General features: G+C 35.3%; 1 protein-coding gene across 5 annotated transcripts in view; it reads right to left on the reverse strand.

The window, feature by feature from the left end:
- The window catches only part of ZFHX4 (zinc finger homeobox 4), a 189781-nt gene that overhangs the window by 158915 nt on the left and 10866 nt on the right, over positions 1–20000 (reverse strand). Inside the window, exon 1 of one of the 5 annotated variants that reach the window (XM_041769255.1) lies at positions 19586–19718. The exons of 3 other annotated variants lie outside the window; for them this stretch is intronic. The gene's annotated coding sequence lies outside the window, so the exon portion shown is untranslated. Of the gene's footprint in view, positions 1–8334; positions 8391–19585; positions 19719–20000 lie in introns of those variants that run through there. One more of the 5 variants, XM_041769258.1, reaches the window with a different exon arrangement.

The raw sequence follows: 20000 nt of genomic DNA on the forward strand, positions 1-20000 counted from the left end.
CCACACTTCAGTCCCCTCAATGGGCAACAGAACAGAAATTAACATTTACTGCAACCAGTGCTATCATCCTAGGGGACAATCGCATTCACTCAGTTTTTTTCACTGCAATACGTAATGAACACCATTTCAAATACCAGTTTGATGTTATCAATCCTGGTGAGTTGCTCATCTCTCAACCACTGCCTCAATCAACATCTCCCCTGGCTTAACAAATCATACGCAAGCACTACTGATGAAAATCCTTCAATCATTTAAAAAAAGAATCTTTTTAGTTTTTTTTTAGTTTTTTGCAGGCAGGCATCTCAGACCATAAATTCCCTTTGTTGAGAACAAGATGCACTCTGTAAAGTCATATCAGTTTCTGGCAGCAGGATAAGGTGCCAGGGAAAAGTTGGGCATATATATATTGGTGAAAATGCATTTCTCTTCTGTGTGCAGGTGTTGTGTGTGTGTGTGTGTGTGTGTGTGTGCCTGCCCACTTATATGTGTGCCTACAACCCTCAGCTACTGTAATAGCAGCTTGATTACAGTTTAAGCTTCTCTGAGTCCCTGCAGATCTCTCCATTTGCAGAATGATGGCACTGTACACAACAGTTGAGTGGTCTGAAACTTTAGTATTTATTTTCAGCCTATGACATAGGCACTGTCTTGATTTTATGAAGCAGGTAAGCAACCTTCTTTCAAATCTTGAAATTGAAGGGACTCATAACTTCAAGGCAAGTAGCCCCTTAATTTAAAAGTATCCACACTTTCACATGTGCTGGCAGTTTCTGAGATCTGAAAGGTTGATGTTGCTCTGTTACATTACATATTATTATTGTTTAAGAGAGACATGCAGTTCCTCACTTTGGATGCCCCTCACCCTGCTATATTCTATTGCATAGACTTCACAGTGACAGAGAGCTAAGACGAAAACAAAATTCTGGGCTCACCAATATTAAGTATTTTAGAAATTCCTTTTTAAAAGTTCTTATCAAACAAAGACATCATTGAAGGTCACAGACATATGAAGTATGAAAGATAATTTCTTAATACTCTGTACCGTAATCAAATTTAATCTTGTCCACTAAATCAGAAAGGAAGTGATCAGTTTAAAAATACATCAAAAGATCTACATAGATGGAAAATGAAATCAAAATTTGTTTTGGTATCTGCAATGGTTAAAATGACACTCTAATTGCTCACGAATCAAACATCACAAAGCTTAGTGTGTAATTTTAATCATTGATGAGCTCCAGGTTAATTATCCTCATGGCATGCATGCAGCTTTGAAAACCCACTGAAATAATCTGATAACCATAAGCATGAAAACCTAATAATTTTCTAATTAGTCCACAAATATTAATGTTTACCTGTGCAGTTACCAAATCTGCACAATGTGTATACATACTGAAGGCAGCCAAAATGCCTAAAATATAATGCCCTGCTAGACTGAGGGAAATGAGGAAGTCAGGAGGAGACTAGAGAGTTGGAGTGAAGGAGGGTGCTAAATAATACTGAATGAATGATCCTAGAGTAAAATGAAAAGTTCCAAAAAAAATAAAAAATAAAAAATAAAATGAAAAGTTCCAAAACCCAGGGTGTCTTCCCCTCTCCCCCCCCCCCCTATAATCAGATAACAGGCTGGCATATGGAAGAAAATTCACCTTAATTACAAAAGTAAGAAAAGTTTCCAAGCACTTTACAGCTTTGTAAAAGAGTTTCTAGGCTACTTTTATTATCATTTTAATTCTGTTTTACCTATACCCCTACAACAGTTCTCAGCCCACAGAAGCACTTGCTAGAATTATTACACACATGCTGAATATACCTCAAATGAGTTGTATGTAATGTGTGGTTAATAATTTTGGCCAGACGCCAAATGGACACTGCAATGTATCACCTCGATATTTCTTAATATGAAGTAGATCCTATCTTTTTATTTTATCTTAATAGAGCCAGAAGTAACTTTCAAAAATGTAACATTATTGTTATGTGAAAAAAATTACAAAAGCTACACTAAAGAATCCATCACAGGTCAAAGCAGTAGGATACATCTTGTTACAATACTCCCACATAATTTTACAGGAAATTGCCTATCAATTTTTTCTCAATAAGCTACACATTAATCAGAAACTGAATCAAATACATAATAAGTCTTCTATACAATCAAATTTACATTTACATTTCATTCCCAAAGCAACAATGGCAAACCTATTTGGATTGATACAACTAATAATAACTGATTTTTTAAAATTTGTAGCTATTGACTATGACCATGGCACTGGTTGCCAGTATATTTTGATGGAGTCACTTTAGTTTGTGCAGTTAAAAAGTTATTAAATCAGTATATGCAGTGATACCAAATATGATGCTAAGTGATTTCATTCTCATCAGTGTCAGACAAGATCTTTCTTTTATCAATGTGACCCATTTAGGAAATTTATACCAAAGTTTTATAAGTCCCAGTAAAAAGACCACAAAGACAACCATTTAACTTAAACCACAGATTCATTTCAAAATGACTGCATAACAAGTAAACTCACCATAAAAGCTGCTTCTCTATTTAAGCTGTTTTCTTTTTAGTTTTTACCAATTCTATTCTCTATTGCCAAGCATTCTATTTTTCAAAAAAATCACCAAAGTCCTCAAGAAATCCCAGAGAGAACAACTGATAAATTTTAATGCTAAATTCAGAACAATACATACCTGCTGGTCTGCTTAGAATATGTGTACACATTTTTTGGTATTCTCACTAATTCACAAGATCAGTGACTTTGATCATGTAAATCCCTTTTTCGGAACTAATGGACAATATGCAGAAAAAGAACTTTTATTGCTAGTTCTGCCTTGCTTTCGTCCTGCAGTCACTGCTGCCTAAACTCAGCTCTGCTAAATGACCAAACCCACCTACAAGGAGCCTGGCTAATGAAAGAGGGTGCTTTCTGAACAATAGAAGAATTCCTTTGCATTCAGAATGCAGAGTTCCCATTAGAACCCAAAATCAGAGAGGCCAGTTTTACCTCTTTTTTTTTTTTTTTTAATTGAGATTGTCCCAGCCCTCCTCTACGGTCCAGTGAGACAGTGCTTGTGAAATGATTAAAAAGAACGTGATCTGATCAAGAGGACAGAATAATGGGAAAGGAATGCTAGGTTAGCCACTCTGCTAAGTGCTGGGAAAGAAGACCAATGCGCCCCTTAGCCTATTGTTTTTATTCTCCTCTGCTCTTCAGCCAACCTCCTAGCACTTTGAGTCTTTATTTACTCCATTTTAACGGGTTAAAAGTTGTCCACTTACAAGAGAATTTGGTAACAAGTTACAAATCCTAAAGAGAGAGAGAGAGAGAGAGAATAGAGAGAAAAGAAAAAGAAAAAGAAAAAAGAAAGAAAGAAAGGGAAAAAGAAAGAAAGAAAAATCCTTGAATTATATCAAGTTTCCAAAAGGTCATCACTGTCTCTGCTGTGGCCTTTTCCCCATTCCAAATCCTCTATCAATATGTCATAGTGAGTTAGGCAAAGACAAAAGAGAGGCGCAGTGTGAAAACGGCACATATATCTAATCCTGACAAAGCAATGAATAGACCTTCACAAGTATAATTATACTTGTTTATTTGTTGCCACGTACAGAGAACTGATGAAAAAAATCCATCAAAGTGGTATTATGCAGACACCAAGAGCTTCTTTTCTTTGGTTGCTAAAGCCACATTGAGGCTTAAATTCCTTATTGTTAAATTCAGAAGAAAGAAAAAAAAAGATTTTTGGCTGGACTTTTTTTTTTTTTTTTTTTTGCATCAGTTGCTGACAGATCTTTTGTGTACTAGGCTGTATTAGCTCACACCGCTACCTCATTTTTACCCATGTTGGAATTCATAATTACAAACTACTGTACAGAAGCTTTTAAAAGGGTGTGGTGTGCTGACCAGGAGAAGAGGGTGATGAAATTGCCCTTTTCTCATAGTCTCTCTTTTGATATATCAAAACACAGGTAAAGTACCTGTGTGGCAGCACCCTTTACGTCAGAATACATCTTTGATCTCAGTCTTTTAAGTTGGTGCTGGTGGTTTTCTATAGGCAGCTTTCTCTGCAATTTGCTTATTTTAGTATATGTTTAGTATTTCATAAAAGATTACATAACTTCTTTCCCATTCCAGTATTAAAAACGTTAGCAAGAAGGAAGGCAAATACAAGGATGTCAAAGGATTGAAAATATTAAGTAAAAAGATTTCAACTATTAAGGAGCCATTATGTTCCAATAGACACTAAATCAAATAACTTAACAAAAGCACATTTTTAAAGGTGGGGGGAGCCAAATAAGCTTTTTTTTTTTCCTTACAGGATAGAAATATATCAAAGTAAAAGCAATCTGCATAGTTAATGTTTGTGAGCTTTACAATTTAAAACAGAAAAGCTGTAATTTTTCTTTGCTGGCAATCTGGAAACACTCTGGAGTTAATTACAGCTGATTCGGAGTGAACCACACAAACAAAGACCAGTCTATGTCCAGACAATTATACTGCATTAACCAGCTTAGAGCTTCCTGCTGATGTTTCAGGGCTCTTCTGTTACACCCTTCTACCTTCCCAGCACGAGAGAAAATGCTTCTGCAAGAAGGAATTAATGAAGAGAACTGCAAAAGAATGTGTGACGACCTCTCCTGACACGGCAAAAACTTTCCACCCATGTCACGACAAAGGGGAGAAGGTAATTAAGTTTGAATAGAAGGATGTAACCAAATATATTAAGCATTTAAAATAAGCAAATTTTTAAAGAGGGAAAGTTTACCAAAGAAAAAATGAGTGTGCAAGTCAACTAAGTCATTTCCCCTTATTTTCCTCATTAAAACCTAAATTAGCTATTCAATGCAGATTTATTTCCTACTCTATAAACAGGACCCTTGTGATTGGCGTAGTGTTCTTCTCCCTCGCTTCTTTCTTTTCCTCTCCTTCTCTGCCCACCTTCATTTTCTCTCATTCCCTCTCATATCCCTAACCCTACATGGACGTCTAGTGACAATTATATGTCATTAAATGCGTGTTGGAGAACTAAAGAGAAAAGGTACAGTTTTCCAGTGAATCCAACAGTCCTTGATTTGTACAGTTGTGGGAAATGGGAATTTTACTCAGTTTTCTTCACAACTTTAATCAAACTCCAGTGACTTTCCTTAGAGAGAAATCAATAATCTCTCCTTAACCAAATTACACTATTATATGACTCATTTTATTTGTTTGCTTCAGGAAAATTTCATAATCAGTGAGCAAGATGGACTCAATACTTAAGTTATCCTCTGTAAACAAACTTTGGTACTTCTAACCAATCTAGTTGATTTCTAATTTTCTTATTCATTCTAATTGAAAATGAATAGTTTGCATTGGTGTGAGACAAGGACATGAACTGTAATTATGTTCAGTGCCTCTTTCTGATTCCTTCTTTGATACTGTTTTGCTAGTATTCCAGCTGACATTGGGGCTTTGTAGTGATTGCTTCATTAAAGGGTAAGGATGTCCTAATCAGCTAAAGCATTACTAGAAAGCTGTTGTTTGCCAATACTATGAGAATATACTGGCTTTTTTTTCTTTCTTTCTTTATAGAAGAAAAAAAGGTACATCTGAATGCCAGTTACCCAGCCATACTTAAGTATTAATCATCTTCTCTTTGTCTCAAATATGCAAAGTAGGATCAGAGTTAAATGACTATATGATCCTTTTCATTTTTCTTCCCTAAATAAATGTTAATCTACAAATCAATCATGTGTTATATTAAAATATATATAAATATGCTTTCAGAAAATATTAAAAGGTTGTGTAAATTACTCTCGATTTTGCAAAGCATCTCAATAACGGAAGGAATCATTTTCCCTTAGACTCCGCTCCTACAATCCCTACTATATTTGAAAGTTCAAGTCAATAACACTTCTAAATAGAAAGCTTGAACATGGAGCCTTTTAGTTTTCCTTGGAAAAATATGGACTGTATCAATCATTTTTAAAGATTTGTAAATAATATTTGCCACATTTTTTATGCTTATATTTCTAGTCTTTTAAAATGTAATTGAGTAATTGCTCTGGTTTATTTTTATTTATTTATTTTTCGCTCTGGTTTACACACAGAGTGTTTAGTAGATAACCATTTTAAATTGCCACATAATAACAATTTAAAAACTTAATTGGTTTTATAAAGGCATTTGTAACTATAGAATATTTGACTTCAAAAAGAGATTTACCAGATCAGTGAAAACCATCACGCACATATATTTTATCTCATATACAATGTGACAACAATATATTCTAACATGTACAAGTATTTTTTCCTTCTTTATCTATGATATAAGATTCCATTATTGAACTACTGGTAATTAAATACCTAAAGGGAAAAACAATTGTAATTATCTGAATTTCATGATTTCCACCAATATGATCTCATAACCAATGTAACAGTTAAGTGTAAAAGGGTGAGTACATTCTTACTTTTAAAAAAAAAAAATATATCATTCTTTGTAGGCTAAACCTACCATAATTATTTTCATAAAGCTAATTACAGGTCAGGTATTCCAACAAACATTCCTATTCCCTGAGCAATGACTTCAATGACTTCACAAGATTTCAAAATAGTTTTAATGAAGAAAGTTACATGCATAAATTTTAAAATCACTACCAAGTACCTCATATTATACAATACTCCTGGAGTCTACAAAATACAAGTCTCTTTTTATATCCCATGTAAATATTTTAAATCATTTTATATTAAAAACCACATAGGACCAACATAATAGAGAACATAAGTGGAATGCCAAGTTTTCTTCTGGATGAAATATTGGCAAATTTATGTTTGATCACTAAGATTAGTTGGTTATTTTATTTCTGTTATGAAGAGCCCTTTGTTTGTTTGTGTGTGTGTGTGTGTGTGTGTGTGTGTGTGTGTGTTTGGCCTGAAAGTTAATTTGACTGCTGTCCATAAGTGAAGTGAGCAATTCAGTAATTAACTTTTGTGTTTTAAATGTATGAACTTTAATTAGATTTCATTATAAACAAACAAACGTCAACCATAATTATAAGCTCCTTGGTTTACCCACATATTATCCCTTTTCAAACAAACTTGATGTCAGACAAATTAAAATCAAGCAGCCAGCAATTTTGAGTTGAATTTTACATGATCTGCTGGTAACCTGATTACTTTAACTTCAATATCATTACAGGAAAAGTATTTCAGGAAAAATAATGACAAGAATTCCAACAGGAGACAAGCTTAATTGTATTGATTCAAAAGATGCATGTTCATAGGAACCATGTTGAAGGAATAATGTTATCTCAAATCTACAGTTTCTATTAAAATGAAATTGTCCAGCATGAAAGAGGCAATTAAGATTAGTGTCTGCAGAACTAGAGATACTAAACTAACTAAATAATTATCTGAGCCCAATTATCTTATACTTTAAGTAGCAAAATACCAGTGTGGAGCAACTATAAGGCATGAGGTTTGCAGGTTTATTTACTGACTGGTGTATCTATTAGGACCAAGAACAAGTGGAGCTGTCAGGACATAATGAAGGTAAATGATTAGTTAGCACCAAGCCTGAACTCTTCTTCAATGCAATAAGAGTTAATTAAAGTTTACCACCAAACATCAACCAAAGCAGGATGTTGATCAGGTTTCAGCATTAAGTGCAAACAGACAATAGTTGGCAGCAATTAGTGCAGCTATCAAATGACATGCAATGATAATTATACATTTAAAACAGCTAAAGAGCTGGGGGAAAAAACTAATCAGCTTCTTTGACGACAAATACTCAAAGGGCAGGAAACAGGTATCAGATTATTTCACTTTAACACTGTAAATCAATAGAATTAAACAAGAAAAGGTTGTATGGGTACATTATCTGAAAGAGAACAGTTCACTGGATTCAAAATGAAATAAATCTGCTGTATTGGTCTATCAAAGATAAGAACTTCTGTAACTAAAGAAAATAAGTTACTTTTCAATTAAAGTTTCAGAATGAAGTTTGTGTAAAGAAAGTTTAGCTTCCTAGTCTTGTATAAATTCAACAATGCAACAAGTATTTCACTATCATTACTGTTATTTAAATTAAGTATTAACTTCCACTCTAAAATACTATCAAAAGTACTTTATGTCTGAACCTTACCTTTCTGTACTCAAATATTATCTCCCCCAAAAGGCTTTTAGATGTTAGATCTAAATTATTTCTTAATGCAACCAAATTCAAACAAATGCCATATATACATATTTAGTGCATGTTACTGCAGGTCTTCCCTTGATGCCATTCAAATCTATGCCTTCAACCTTGCTGAAATCAATGAGCCTGCATATACCACATCCCTTAAAACAATTTTTAATAAGTCACCTCATTCTTTTCCATAGTTTCTGGCCTGCATCCTAGAGCACAACTCTAGAAATGCACCCATCCTCATGACCCCACCTCTCCACCTTCCCAACTAATTCTGTTATGCTAAGGATTTGTACACAGTGCTGGCTAATCCCAATATTTCCCTGGAGCTAAATCTAAGCCATGGCTAACTCCCAGCACAAAAATGTCTCTCTCCAAAAGCCCTTTCGCCCCCTTCAGCACTCATACACTCATTGGTCCTGACATTTTCACTTCAGCCATGACAAATGAGCTGATGACTCTGATGTGATTGCATGGGAGGATGGCTTTATCTAAAGATATATCATTAACTCTCATCACCATCTCCTAATATGGCTCTTCTGGGTTAATGTGTTGTGAAAATCTGAGGAAATTTTTGTGTAAATATCTGCACTTTAAGTAGTAAGAGACCAACTTCATCAAAAGGAAAAAAAAGAGAAGCCAAAGTGGACAGGATGGGGGTGGGGGGTGAAGACTAGCATTAACTAAATGTTGCTCTGGGGATTTAAGTAACTCTACTCAACCTCTGCCCCAGTGCAAACCAGCCAGCTGACTGTCTCTTAAAGGTCCCTTCTCTTCGACATGGGCGGCTGGAACAGAGTGTAATTTGTGAAGTGGCACAAATAAAGAGTCTCAGATAAATATGGCTAATCAATCGGCAAGCCCCCCCCCTTTTTTTTGTTTTTATTTCAGTGTAGTAGTACATATTTTATTCCTGAACCCTTAATTTCCTATATTATTAAGTCTCTCTAAATTCATTTTAATGGAGAAAGGGATTGTCAAAACCCACTTTACTTCCAGATCATTGTTATTCTTCAATTAGAAGGAAGCAGTATTTTTCCAACCATTATTAAATGTAAAACTTTTCAAGCTTCAAAGGAGAAGGGAAAAGGAAGCTTTTCCATTTAGCATAAATATCACAACCTTTAGGTTAAGTTAGAACCCAAGTTCCAGTTATGTAGTTCTTGTTATGTATACTATGGAGTTTACAGAGTAGATACTTGTTATAACCTCTTCTCTCATTTCATCTGCGAACACACAGCCAATCAGAGTCAACTGTAGCATAACAGACCTCAGGAAAGGAGGTCAGGCTTTGAGGTAAAGTGCTATTCACTCTTGGACCATGCAAGGAGCTCTTTATTCCTGTTCTTATTGGCATCAGTCCCCCTTACTAGAGCAAGAACAAAGCCAAGTGCTCGTGTGAGGTTTATGAATAAATCAGAGGTGAGCCACTGTAAGTACTGCCCATGATTTCCTTGTTGACAGTGAGCACTTAAACAGGCTTCTATGACCAGCGACTTCTGGCAAACCATAATGATTCCTAATCTGCACCCTGCTTCATTTCAAGAACTAAATGACCCACCCCATTTTTCCTGCAAGTTTTCACCCTTCAAGCAATTCTTGTCTATCTTGAGCAGCTTAACTTTACAATCCCAGGGCAAGTCAGCTTGTGCTGTGGTCATCATAGAAATTGTACCAACCGAAAAATCTTCCTTTGCTTGGAACAATTGCACAAATGAAAAAATCTGTAACATTACAGAAATTATTCTCACGTTAATATTACAGAATTTCTGGATATGGGAGCAGCTAAGCCAACTAAGGTGAAAAATGCTAAATAATTTGCTGAAGGGCACATACACATTAGGTCTGATCAGCTAGGCTCTGAAGTTATGTGATATTTCCCAGGAATTTCTGAGCTTCAGTTTCCTTATGGGTTAAACGAAAAGATTATGCTGTATCCCTTCTGACTACAGCAATCTATGGTTCTAATATAAAAACCCATTTAGATTGCGCAGAAGATAGTTTTCCCTATGGAGTTTTCCAAGACAAGCCCAGATGTTTTTAAGGTTGTATATTTCTTTTCAGTATCTAGATTTCAAGAAGAGAGGCAGATTCCAGTAGAACAGTAAACTGAAATTTTCTATTTATATTTTTAACTATTATTCATTTTTTTTTCATTCATTCAATAGGTATTTCATTGAGCACCAAAGATTTGCCAATTATATCTGTCACAATACAGTGATTAAACAGATATGGTTGCTGCCCTCATGGAGGCTGAAATTTATTTGAAGAAGCACTTAAACAAGCATCATGAAAAATGCTAAGATGCTAATTGTTTTTCTGCTGGTGAAATATACCATTATCCTATCTGTATTCAATAAATGTTTAGCTCTATATTAATGTATTTCAAGTGAATTGTCAAGTCCAGGGCCACTCATAAATGACCAGAGCATAGGCAAGACATACACTTTTGTTTTTAAGAAAAATTTTAACAAAGATCATGAGCCACACATGTTAAGCAAAAATCAAACTCAAAGCTGGAAGTTTACAATCCAAGTATACTTATATTTCCCAGTAAAAATGCAAACAATAATTTCAAATGTGCATATTACACGTACCACAAGGGGAAATTATTATGAATTTAAAAAAGAAAATCCATAATAGAAATGGGTTTTTATTGCTAGATAGTCCAAAAATTGTATTATAAATTTATTAACCCTTGTCATGAATCTTATCATCTTTGAACCTGAGTTCTCCTCCAATGAATAATGCATTATTATAAAAAGATAAAGGATTGTGATTTTCTCCAAGAGATAAACCAAGAGTTTCATAAGTTGGCTATAAAATCCTTCAAGAAAACTTAAAGGTTGTATAGTATTACTGGATTATTTATAACTGAATCTCTTCTCTAAGTTGGTATAAATCTTGATCGACAGGGTACCATATAATAGTATCTGTACTATTTTTGTTGCACATCAAAATATCATAATGCAAAAAATATGGAAAGGTATTTCTATGGCATCTAATCCAGTTTGGGAAATCCTCTAATTCTAAGGCTTTCAAACAAGCTGGGTCAACAAGACTGAACTAAGCATTGCGGTATCTTCTATGATTGCATATAATGGACAGTCTGGAATCTTGAGTTCATGTAGATAGACTAAGGTCTGAATTATTTAAAAACGGTTCCTGTTCTAATTTGCTTCTTAGGAAAAGACCCAGAAATGCATTAAACATCTAAAAGCCCTCGAAACCAAAACAACTTATGATGATGGAGTGGCAGATAATGAGGTGGGGGACTATCCATGTAGATGCCATCTAGGTATCTGTCAATAAGAATACACCTTTTATGCAAACCTGTTTCTTAATTTCTCTTTCTGTTCTAAGAAAGAGGGCATCCCTACTCAAAAGAGCTATGTAGACTTGATTTATCAAATGTTCTTTGGTTGAGCATTACAGTAAAACCAACTATTGAAAATGAAGAAAAGGGGAACATAAGGTATCAGACCCTGTCACATTTACTTATTTTAATGTTTGCAACACTTTAGTGTTAATGTAATCTCTACAGCAACTTTAAGATACAAATGAGGAAGTTGAAGCTTACAAAGATTAAATCATTTGGATAACATCACCCATAATAAGAATTTAATTCAGGTGTCTAGTAGCTCTAACACAATTTCTACTGGTCACTGAGTTGTCAAAAATAGAGTAGATTTTCAAAAATCTAAAGCCTAAGTTAAATTCAATTAAAAAGGAACCCAAGCCCTTAAAAACGCAGTCAACATTCACATACTTGAATTAGAAACACCATACTGAATCTTTCTATTTTGTATATAAGAACTTCTCAGAGAATTTGGGAGTCAGTAAATTTCTGTTCCTGTCTGTGAATGTAAAAAAAATATAATACAATAAAATGAAAAGGAATCCAAAGTAGACAGAATCAAAAGAATGTCTGTTTTTTACTGTGTCATGCTTTCTGTGCACTATGCTGCCTTTACAATATCACAGCATTGTCTTCATTTACTTTCCCTACATAGAATAGAAATCTTATTCTTTGTAACACCATGTTCTTGATTATTAAGAATACATTTTAACTCACTGAGATCATCAGTAGTACTTTTATGAACCATAAACTCTTCTTGACCATTCAAAGCATAGTCTGACCTCTTAATTGACCCAAAATTATGCTTATTATTATTATTTCCACAGTGGTAAGATGCCATTCAGATTGTACTTGTCTTCTTTTTGTCGCAGAGAAATCCATCTCTTAGAAGAAACAGTATCACCGTTGGATTACCACTGCACATTTTCCTTTTCTTCTCTATTTCTACCACCATACTCAGTTAGGTAACAAACCTTTTTTCAAAGCAGCCAATATAGTTGTGTGACCATTGGTCCTAGAGTTGGGATATCTGAGTTTTGTCCTGACATTTTCCTAACTTGCTTAGTTACTCAACGATGACTTCTCCTGAATTCAATATCTCATATTTTATAATGAACTGGCTGAACTGAATTAACTCAAGGGTATTCTCAGGCTTTTGCATGTTGATAGTTTGCCTTACAAACCTACCTGCTCTTTCTTGTGATGATGATGTTGGCCAGTTCTTAGAAAATGAAAGGAATTTAGTCTACAGAGGGAAAATTTCACAGGCTACCCCTATGAATACATCTAGAAAGGAAAGAGAGATACTAACACGGAAAGAGGGTCGGTGTGTGTGTACGTGTCTTTATACACACTCCTAGCATGGATGTACTAAGCCAAAAGAGATGACTCGTTCTCAATTAAGGAGTGGGCTCAGAAAAACTTTAAGTTTTACTTGCACTATTCCTAACAGTATGGGGGAAAAAAACCGTACTAAGAACTGTATCTTAGAGAATCCACATTAACAAAGCCTTTCAGATTTAATTAAGGTACTTTGGGAAGTGTTTGGGCTTCTTCAATTTACTTTTCCAAGCAGACGAATTTTAAGATTCTCCATAAACCTCTCTCTTACAAACTTTTGTTTTGTTTTGTTTTTAATAGTACAACCAGGTGGCACACACTAGCTCATATGTTTTTGTATTTTAAATATTGTTAAAGCTATGGATTTCCTTTCTTCTTTACAGTGAAGGAAAAGAATTTTATGGACAGTTATAAAATGCATATTTTAACCCAAAAGTCAATTTTCCCTGGTTAAAATGATTTAGATCTGAGTAAATACTTGCAGAACGCTTTCTGTTTTTATAGCTAGAATACAATGGAACCTATAAACTTTGCCTTTAGAGGTATGTGCTATAGGGTACCATTCAGAAATTATCAACTGTGCACTGTCATATCCCCAGGACAAGCAAACATGAGAAATTATCAATCATCGAAATCCATGATGCTGGCGTGCGAACTCCTGACCTGAATGACTAAAACACCTACTCAGGACTTGTCTTGGACCATTAGGGCATTATGACATATTAACCAAGTCAAGCCACCCAAATTCTTAAATGTTGTTTATTTTTTCAATCTCTAGAATGTTCAAATGGCTAATTATATCAGAGATAAGTTACTTGCCAAATAGGACTTTGGTGTCAAAGCCATATTTAAGTTGTGTGCGTATCTTCAAAAATGCCTGAAAATGGCAATTTTTTTTTTTTCACTCACAAACCTTTGAGGGGAGGGGAGGGAGGAGCAGCCATTCCTGGACCGAAGATTGTATGTCAAACGTGAAACCATATCAAACTTTCCAAGCAACTTGTGAACCTCTGAAACTAGGGAATTAACAGAACATCAAATCCAGTAAGATCACAGGGGCACAATCCTTATGCAAGAAAATAATGCCATTGAGCCCTCATTAAAAGACCATTTCGTCCTTAGCCATCAAAGACCGCGAATGCACTGAGATCTTGGTTATATCATCAGGGATAACTAAAACAAGTGCCAAGAGAAATTGTGCACTTTTAGTTCTCACATGTGTCCATCTGTTCACATATAAACATATATTCTGCTTTCTGTCTGATTCCTAAAATCTTGATATCAGAATACCCTGGGCTTTTGCCCATTTCCTAAGAATGCAGACATCACATAAGCTACTATTAACCCATGTGTGATCCACTTCCATGGTGGCTGGAAAGCTGCCAGTTACAACACATGGTGCTTGGTTAACAATGTCTTAAAATATAAATGAATTTATTTTTTAAATTAACACATTTTTCTTATGGAAATACCTTAATAAGCCCTTCTGCATGTAAAACAGCCTCCATGTGGATTTTTTTTTTGTTCTTTTAAGACTTTTTACAAGCGTATCATAAAGTTAACCATAAAAGTTTCTGAAACAATCCAGAATTTCTTGACAAATTTTTAAAAGGACTCCAGTAAAGAATTTTGGTGACTTTATATAACAAAGATCAAACACTTTTCCTTTACAATATTCTGTACTCAAGAGGCAACCCTTATACTTTAATTTACGTGAAAACACTTCTGATTTCCCAAGTTTCCAAGTAACCGTTCTTAACAGTACCTCAGCAACTGAACTGCGAAAGTGATGAGGCAAACAGAAGTTCTACACTCTAGAAACAAAACAAGTTAGGTTAATATCTGGTGGAATCTTTCAGTCCTGCTCTGGGGCAGCCTTCAATGGCTCATCTGTTGTGACCCAAAACCGGAAAGAGGATGTTTAAAACCTATACATATAAATAATTATCCACACTGCATTTCATTTACATATGTACAAAAGAATCAATTCCCACCTTTCGAAGTGTCTTAACACTTATGGTATTTTAACTGCCCTAATTATGGTTGAAGAAACATCATTAAGAGCCCTGACCATGTTGTCAACTGATATACAGCTCTAACTAGTGACAAGAGAAAACCTTACTGCCACTGTCTCCAAAAATGAACATACAACCCTCAGACACTTTTAAAAAGACTTATCTCGAAATGAAATGCACAGTATACGTACAAAGCAACATGAAGATGAATTAAATCCTAAGAAAATAACTGTATCCTCTTCTACTAACCCCTCCCGACCACAAAAGCTGATGGGCCACTTAGCACACTTAACATTGCCAAAAGTCAGGATACACAACTCTTTCCCAAATGAGGTGCTCTACCAACTGAGACAACTATTTATAGCCTATGGGGGAGGGCGGAGGAGGAACACCATATATTTCCATCGTTAACTAAATTAAATATCCACACCATACTCTTGGCCTCCTCTGAAATAACTGTTTTTGACAGCAAAGTGCTGGGAATTCTCGATACTCAATAGTCAATATTTGGCTAGCCTAGCATGTTTCTGAATACTCTTCTACGTACAAGCCTCTGTTTATCATCCTCTAGCTGCACTATTGTCATACATATTACTTCCCAGTGATGATGAAAACTCAGGGCATCTTATAAGTTGCTGAAATCTGAGCCCCTGCTTGTTTTCTCAAGTCTTGGACAAACATAACTTTAGAGAGAGCAGAGCATAGGCATAAAGAAAGAGGGGCCTGCATTTTCATCTTCCTTTCATCTTAGTCATTCAGTCAGCCATTCAGAACCCTATTCAACAGAGCTTTTCATTATGCAAAAAAATGCTAATCCTTTTCCGATGCTTTCACACTTGTATAAACCCCCATTCCTTCAACTGAAAAGCAATTATATCAGTTTACCTTTCTGTCAAAAACAGGATTAATATTCCAATAACAGAATCTCCTTTCTTTTCCTATCTTTTTGCTTTAGGAAACTAGAGATTATTAGTAGAGGCATTCTTAGGACAAGAATACATTATTTTAAATATGATGGTGTTAACCAATGAATGGAAAAGGGAGAATGATCATAAGGAGAAAAAGTCCCCCCAGTATACTGCAGAAACTCTTTTCTGTGACAGAACTGACCTTCCCTTTGCAGATGCCCAAAGAGACTGAGACTCACTCTGGTCTATTAATCAGAAACAAATTATGAAAGAATGTAGTTGGACTGGTTGACACTATCCTGTCTTGGGAGACTCAGTAACAGCCTAGTAACAATGTCCTCTTCATGGGTAATGAACAGCCATGACAAATGGGGCAGAGAAACTATTTATTTGCATATGCAAATTCTCACACAAGGGAAACATGTACAAACAAGTGTCATTGTAAGGTGGATTAGGCAAACAACGCTTTCTTTTTAGGACATTCTGCAGCCCAGAACATTAGTCAGCACAATTAAACCAGTCTCCATGGAGACTAATGAAATTTCACCATGGTATGAGTTAAATTAGATAGCTAGTTATGTGTTTCCACAATCCAACTTGAAATCCATTATTGTTTCAGAACAATACAGCAATTGTGCCTAGCTGATCTTTGCCAGCTCAACAAGCTCCTAAGTTGACAATTTGCATATGTTAATATAATTAAGCACTAATTACATGAAACTTGTACATATTCACATGCACTTTCCCTGGGCGCTTTTCAGTTTGAACCTTGGCCAAGTCTTTAACCCTTAGAATGGTCTTAGAGGATAAAAACTCTGCCTGTGGGTACAGCCCCTAGGCAGACACAGAAAGGTTCCTCATTTATAAACACAAAGCTTAACCTGGCTTCTCATATTTCTAGCAACAATGACAGAAAATATTTTGTGATTGTGGTGGGGACCAGGGATGAGGGAAAAGGCCCCGGGTGGGGGGGGGGGGGGGTTGGATTAGTCTTTAAAGACTTATAACGAATATCTTCTCATAGAAAAGCAATAACATTCATTTCAAGAAAATGTTAAGAATTTGCTCTCACTGACATTGTGGAACCTTGGGAGATGAAAATGGTTTGACAACAGCAAAAATAGCAAGTAGAAAAGGAAAAGGGAGCATCAGCACCTAATGAGCTTTACATAAATATATGCAGAGGCAATTAAGCAATGTTAATTACTATGACAGCAGTTAATTGAATATAATTAGATATTTTAAGCCACTGAATAAAGCATAGTTAAGATTAATTTTATTGAGATTAATTGTAAATAAGGATAGATTAACTCTATGTTTTGACAGGCATAAAAAGTAGTTCTGCAAATTAAGCAGGAGCGTGGCCACCAGTCCAAAAATCATATATTATTTTAATGTCACACCTCAGAATCATCCCCTCAATAAACATGACTTTTCAAACCCAAACAGACAGGAATCTTGAAGAAAAACAAACAGCTTGCAGAGATTAAAGAGCCTTTTGTCCTTTTTCATGTGCATTTCTTTTAACAGACTAAATTAAGCGAGTCTGGTGTACGTTTTTTAGGAAGGAACATTTCACACTGAATGGAAAAAATGTTCTATCACATATGAAATTCGTGCAGCTGTGCGGAACTTGGTCCAGATGGTTTTAGACTATAAACCACCACCAAATGATAGACAGTAGGCCTTCCCAAGATTATGTGATAAAGTCACAATCTTTTATTTTGACCTCCCAAATTTCTGCTCTGTATTATTTCCAATCAAATCACATATTTTCTTTTACAAATGTGTTTCTCCAAGAGAGTTAAAAGAAACATTGTGCCTACCAAGTCCTAGAAATAAGTGTAAAATGAATTGGAGAAGGCCTCCTTTAACAGATATCAGCTAAATCATTCAGCCACAAAATGCAATGATAGCTATGACAACAACGTATGCAGATGACAACACTTGATTATTACTCTTACAAACAATGGTTTCTAGAAATATTTCTTAGGAAAATACTGCTAAATGAAAATGCCCTCCCAAATACTTTCACACCAAGCCAATTCATGCAGACTCTTTAAGGAAATTAACATAGTCCTCAAGAATGCTGAACAAATCACTAATAAGAAAGGAACTTCGATTGATTTTGAAATAAATCAATAGGTGATTAACATAATATTTTTAAAGCAGCAGAATGTGTGTGTGTGTTGCATAAACATATATATTATATTTCCAATACCTCTTAGCTCTTAATCGAACAAGGGCTTTATGCTATTGAGCATGCCTCTATACTCCCTCACAACTTCTTTAGGATGCCCTTAGTCTTTATAACAAAAATCCTAAAATGGTCTGTGAAACAAGACTACGACAAGCCATTCTGCAGTGAAAGATTTTAAATCATCCAGCCTCTTCTAATAGACTTGAGACTTATTGAGGTAGAAACCATAAAAAATGAAGAAGGGAAATTTAATCCCTGAAATATTGATTTGCACATTAATATCATATAGGCAGAGGGCAATTTGGCTTCGTGGAAATGACACATTGTCGACCCTTGGTGAAGTCAGAGCCAATCTAACTGCTGAACATGTCTGAATCTCAAGAGTTATTAAGGGCTTCCCTTCTTGCCTTTATGACTTTTCTTCAGCCTACCAATGCAATCTTAAATGTATTATCTTTAAGAAATAATTGTAAAACCTCAGGGGTTTTCCAGTTAATGGAAGGGAGGCCAAACCACATCAGATTCTGAAATGCAACATTAAACCCTTGCAATCAACAAAACCACCTCAATTCTCATCCATCCAGTGGAGGATCTAATATTGTTATTAGAGATAATCAAATTTCATTGTGTAAATTTAGGCTCATGGTCAGAATGAAAGCAGTAAATTCTGCAATATTAAACAGCGATTTTCTCAGCATCCTTTATGCTTTCCTTTGCTGGTGCAGCATCTTTAAAAATAATCCAACTAGCTCAAAATTAATGAACAGACTTGGGCTCATCTGCTAAAAACTGCTAAAGATTACAATAGAGCTGAACATGTTTCCTTCATTTTTAACTTTTAGTGGCAACTTTCACTTCCTAGACCCATAGCCCACTCTCCCTGTCCTAACCCCACAGTTGGTGCTATTGCTTTGACTTACACAGCTGGTTTACCTGACCTTTCTTTGTTCCTTAGGTACATTTCACTTTTCAGATTTATGGTATTTCCCTCATATTTCATTGGCTCTATCTTCATTGCCATAAAAATGAAAACACTTAAATATGAGTTTACTTTTTTTAAATCCAAAAGCAACCAGCTATTGAATAAATACACAGTGATGCTCTTTCCCCAGTTTATGCCATAAATATTAAAACCATTAAAAAAAATAACTATATAAACCTTATGATCCCCACACTGAAGCCAGGTGCAAGAGGTTAAAACAGCTGGCTAGCCATCTTTTATTTTTGTGTGCCTTCCTGCTGATTGAAACCGCAAACACTGAAAACTATCAAATATTCCCTTAAGGATTTTCTTTTTTTAAGAAGAGGAAGGAAAAAAGAAAAACCTTCATTTTCTGTAATATGCTCCTCTGTGGAGAAGAAAAACTCTAAAACACAATCAGTCACAGAGGTAGTGAAATAATTCCAAATATCTCCTTTCTGTTGTATTTAAGCCATCATCTCCAACAACTTCTATACACAATTGTTTTTTTATTCTTCAGTTAGAAAAGAGAAAAGAGGGGAAAAAAGAAAGAAAGAAAAGAAAGAAAGTCTGAGCTTGCTCTGTCAGTTTTGCCAGTAAATATAAAGTAAAACAAATGTTGATGGCACCGAGAGTGTTACATACCCGGGCTGTGTTTTTGCATTGCTCTCAATGGAAGCGATCGATGCCCGTGTCACTGTCGCGTCCCAATCGCAGCCAAGTCTCAGCCTTAATCTAAGCAACACCCGAAAAGGCAGCGGCAGCCGCAGCCTCTCCCTGACTCTTCCATCCATCCACCCAACTAAAAATATAATACTACATATGAGCTTTAACCACTCCACGTTTATAGGGATCAAGCCACTGAAAATCCAGGAGAACACAATAAAAAAAAAAAAAAAAAAAAAAAAAAAAAAAAAAGAACCCTCCTTCTGTCTCTTGTCTCTCTCTCTCCTCTCTCTCTCTCTCTCTCTCTCTCTCTTCCTCTCTCCTCTCTCTCCTCTCTCTGTCTCTCCTTTTGCCATCTACATGATCCTTGATTAAACATGGAACAGAGTTATTA

This window comes from Vulpes lagopus, chromosome 9 (assembly GCF_018345385.1).
Source record: "Vulpes lagopus strain Blue_001 chromosome 9, ASM1834538v1, whole genome shotgun sequence".
NCBI lineage: Eukaryota > Metazoa > Chordata > Mammalia > Carnivora > Canidae > Vulpes > Vulpes lagopus.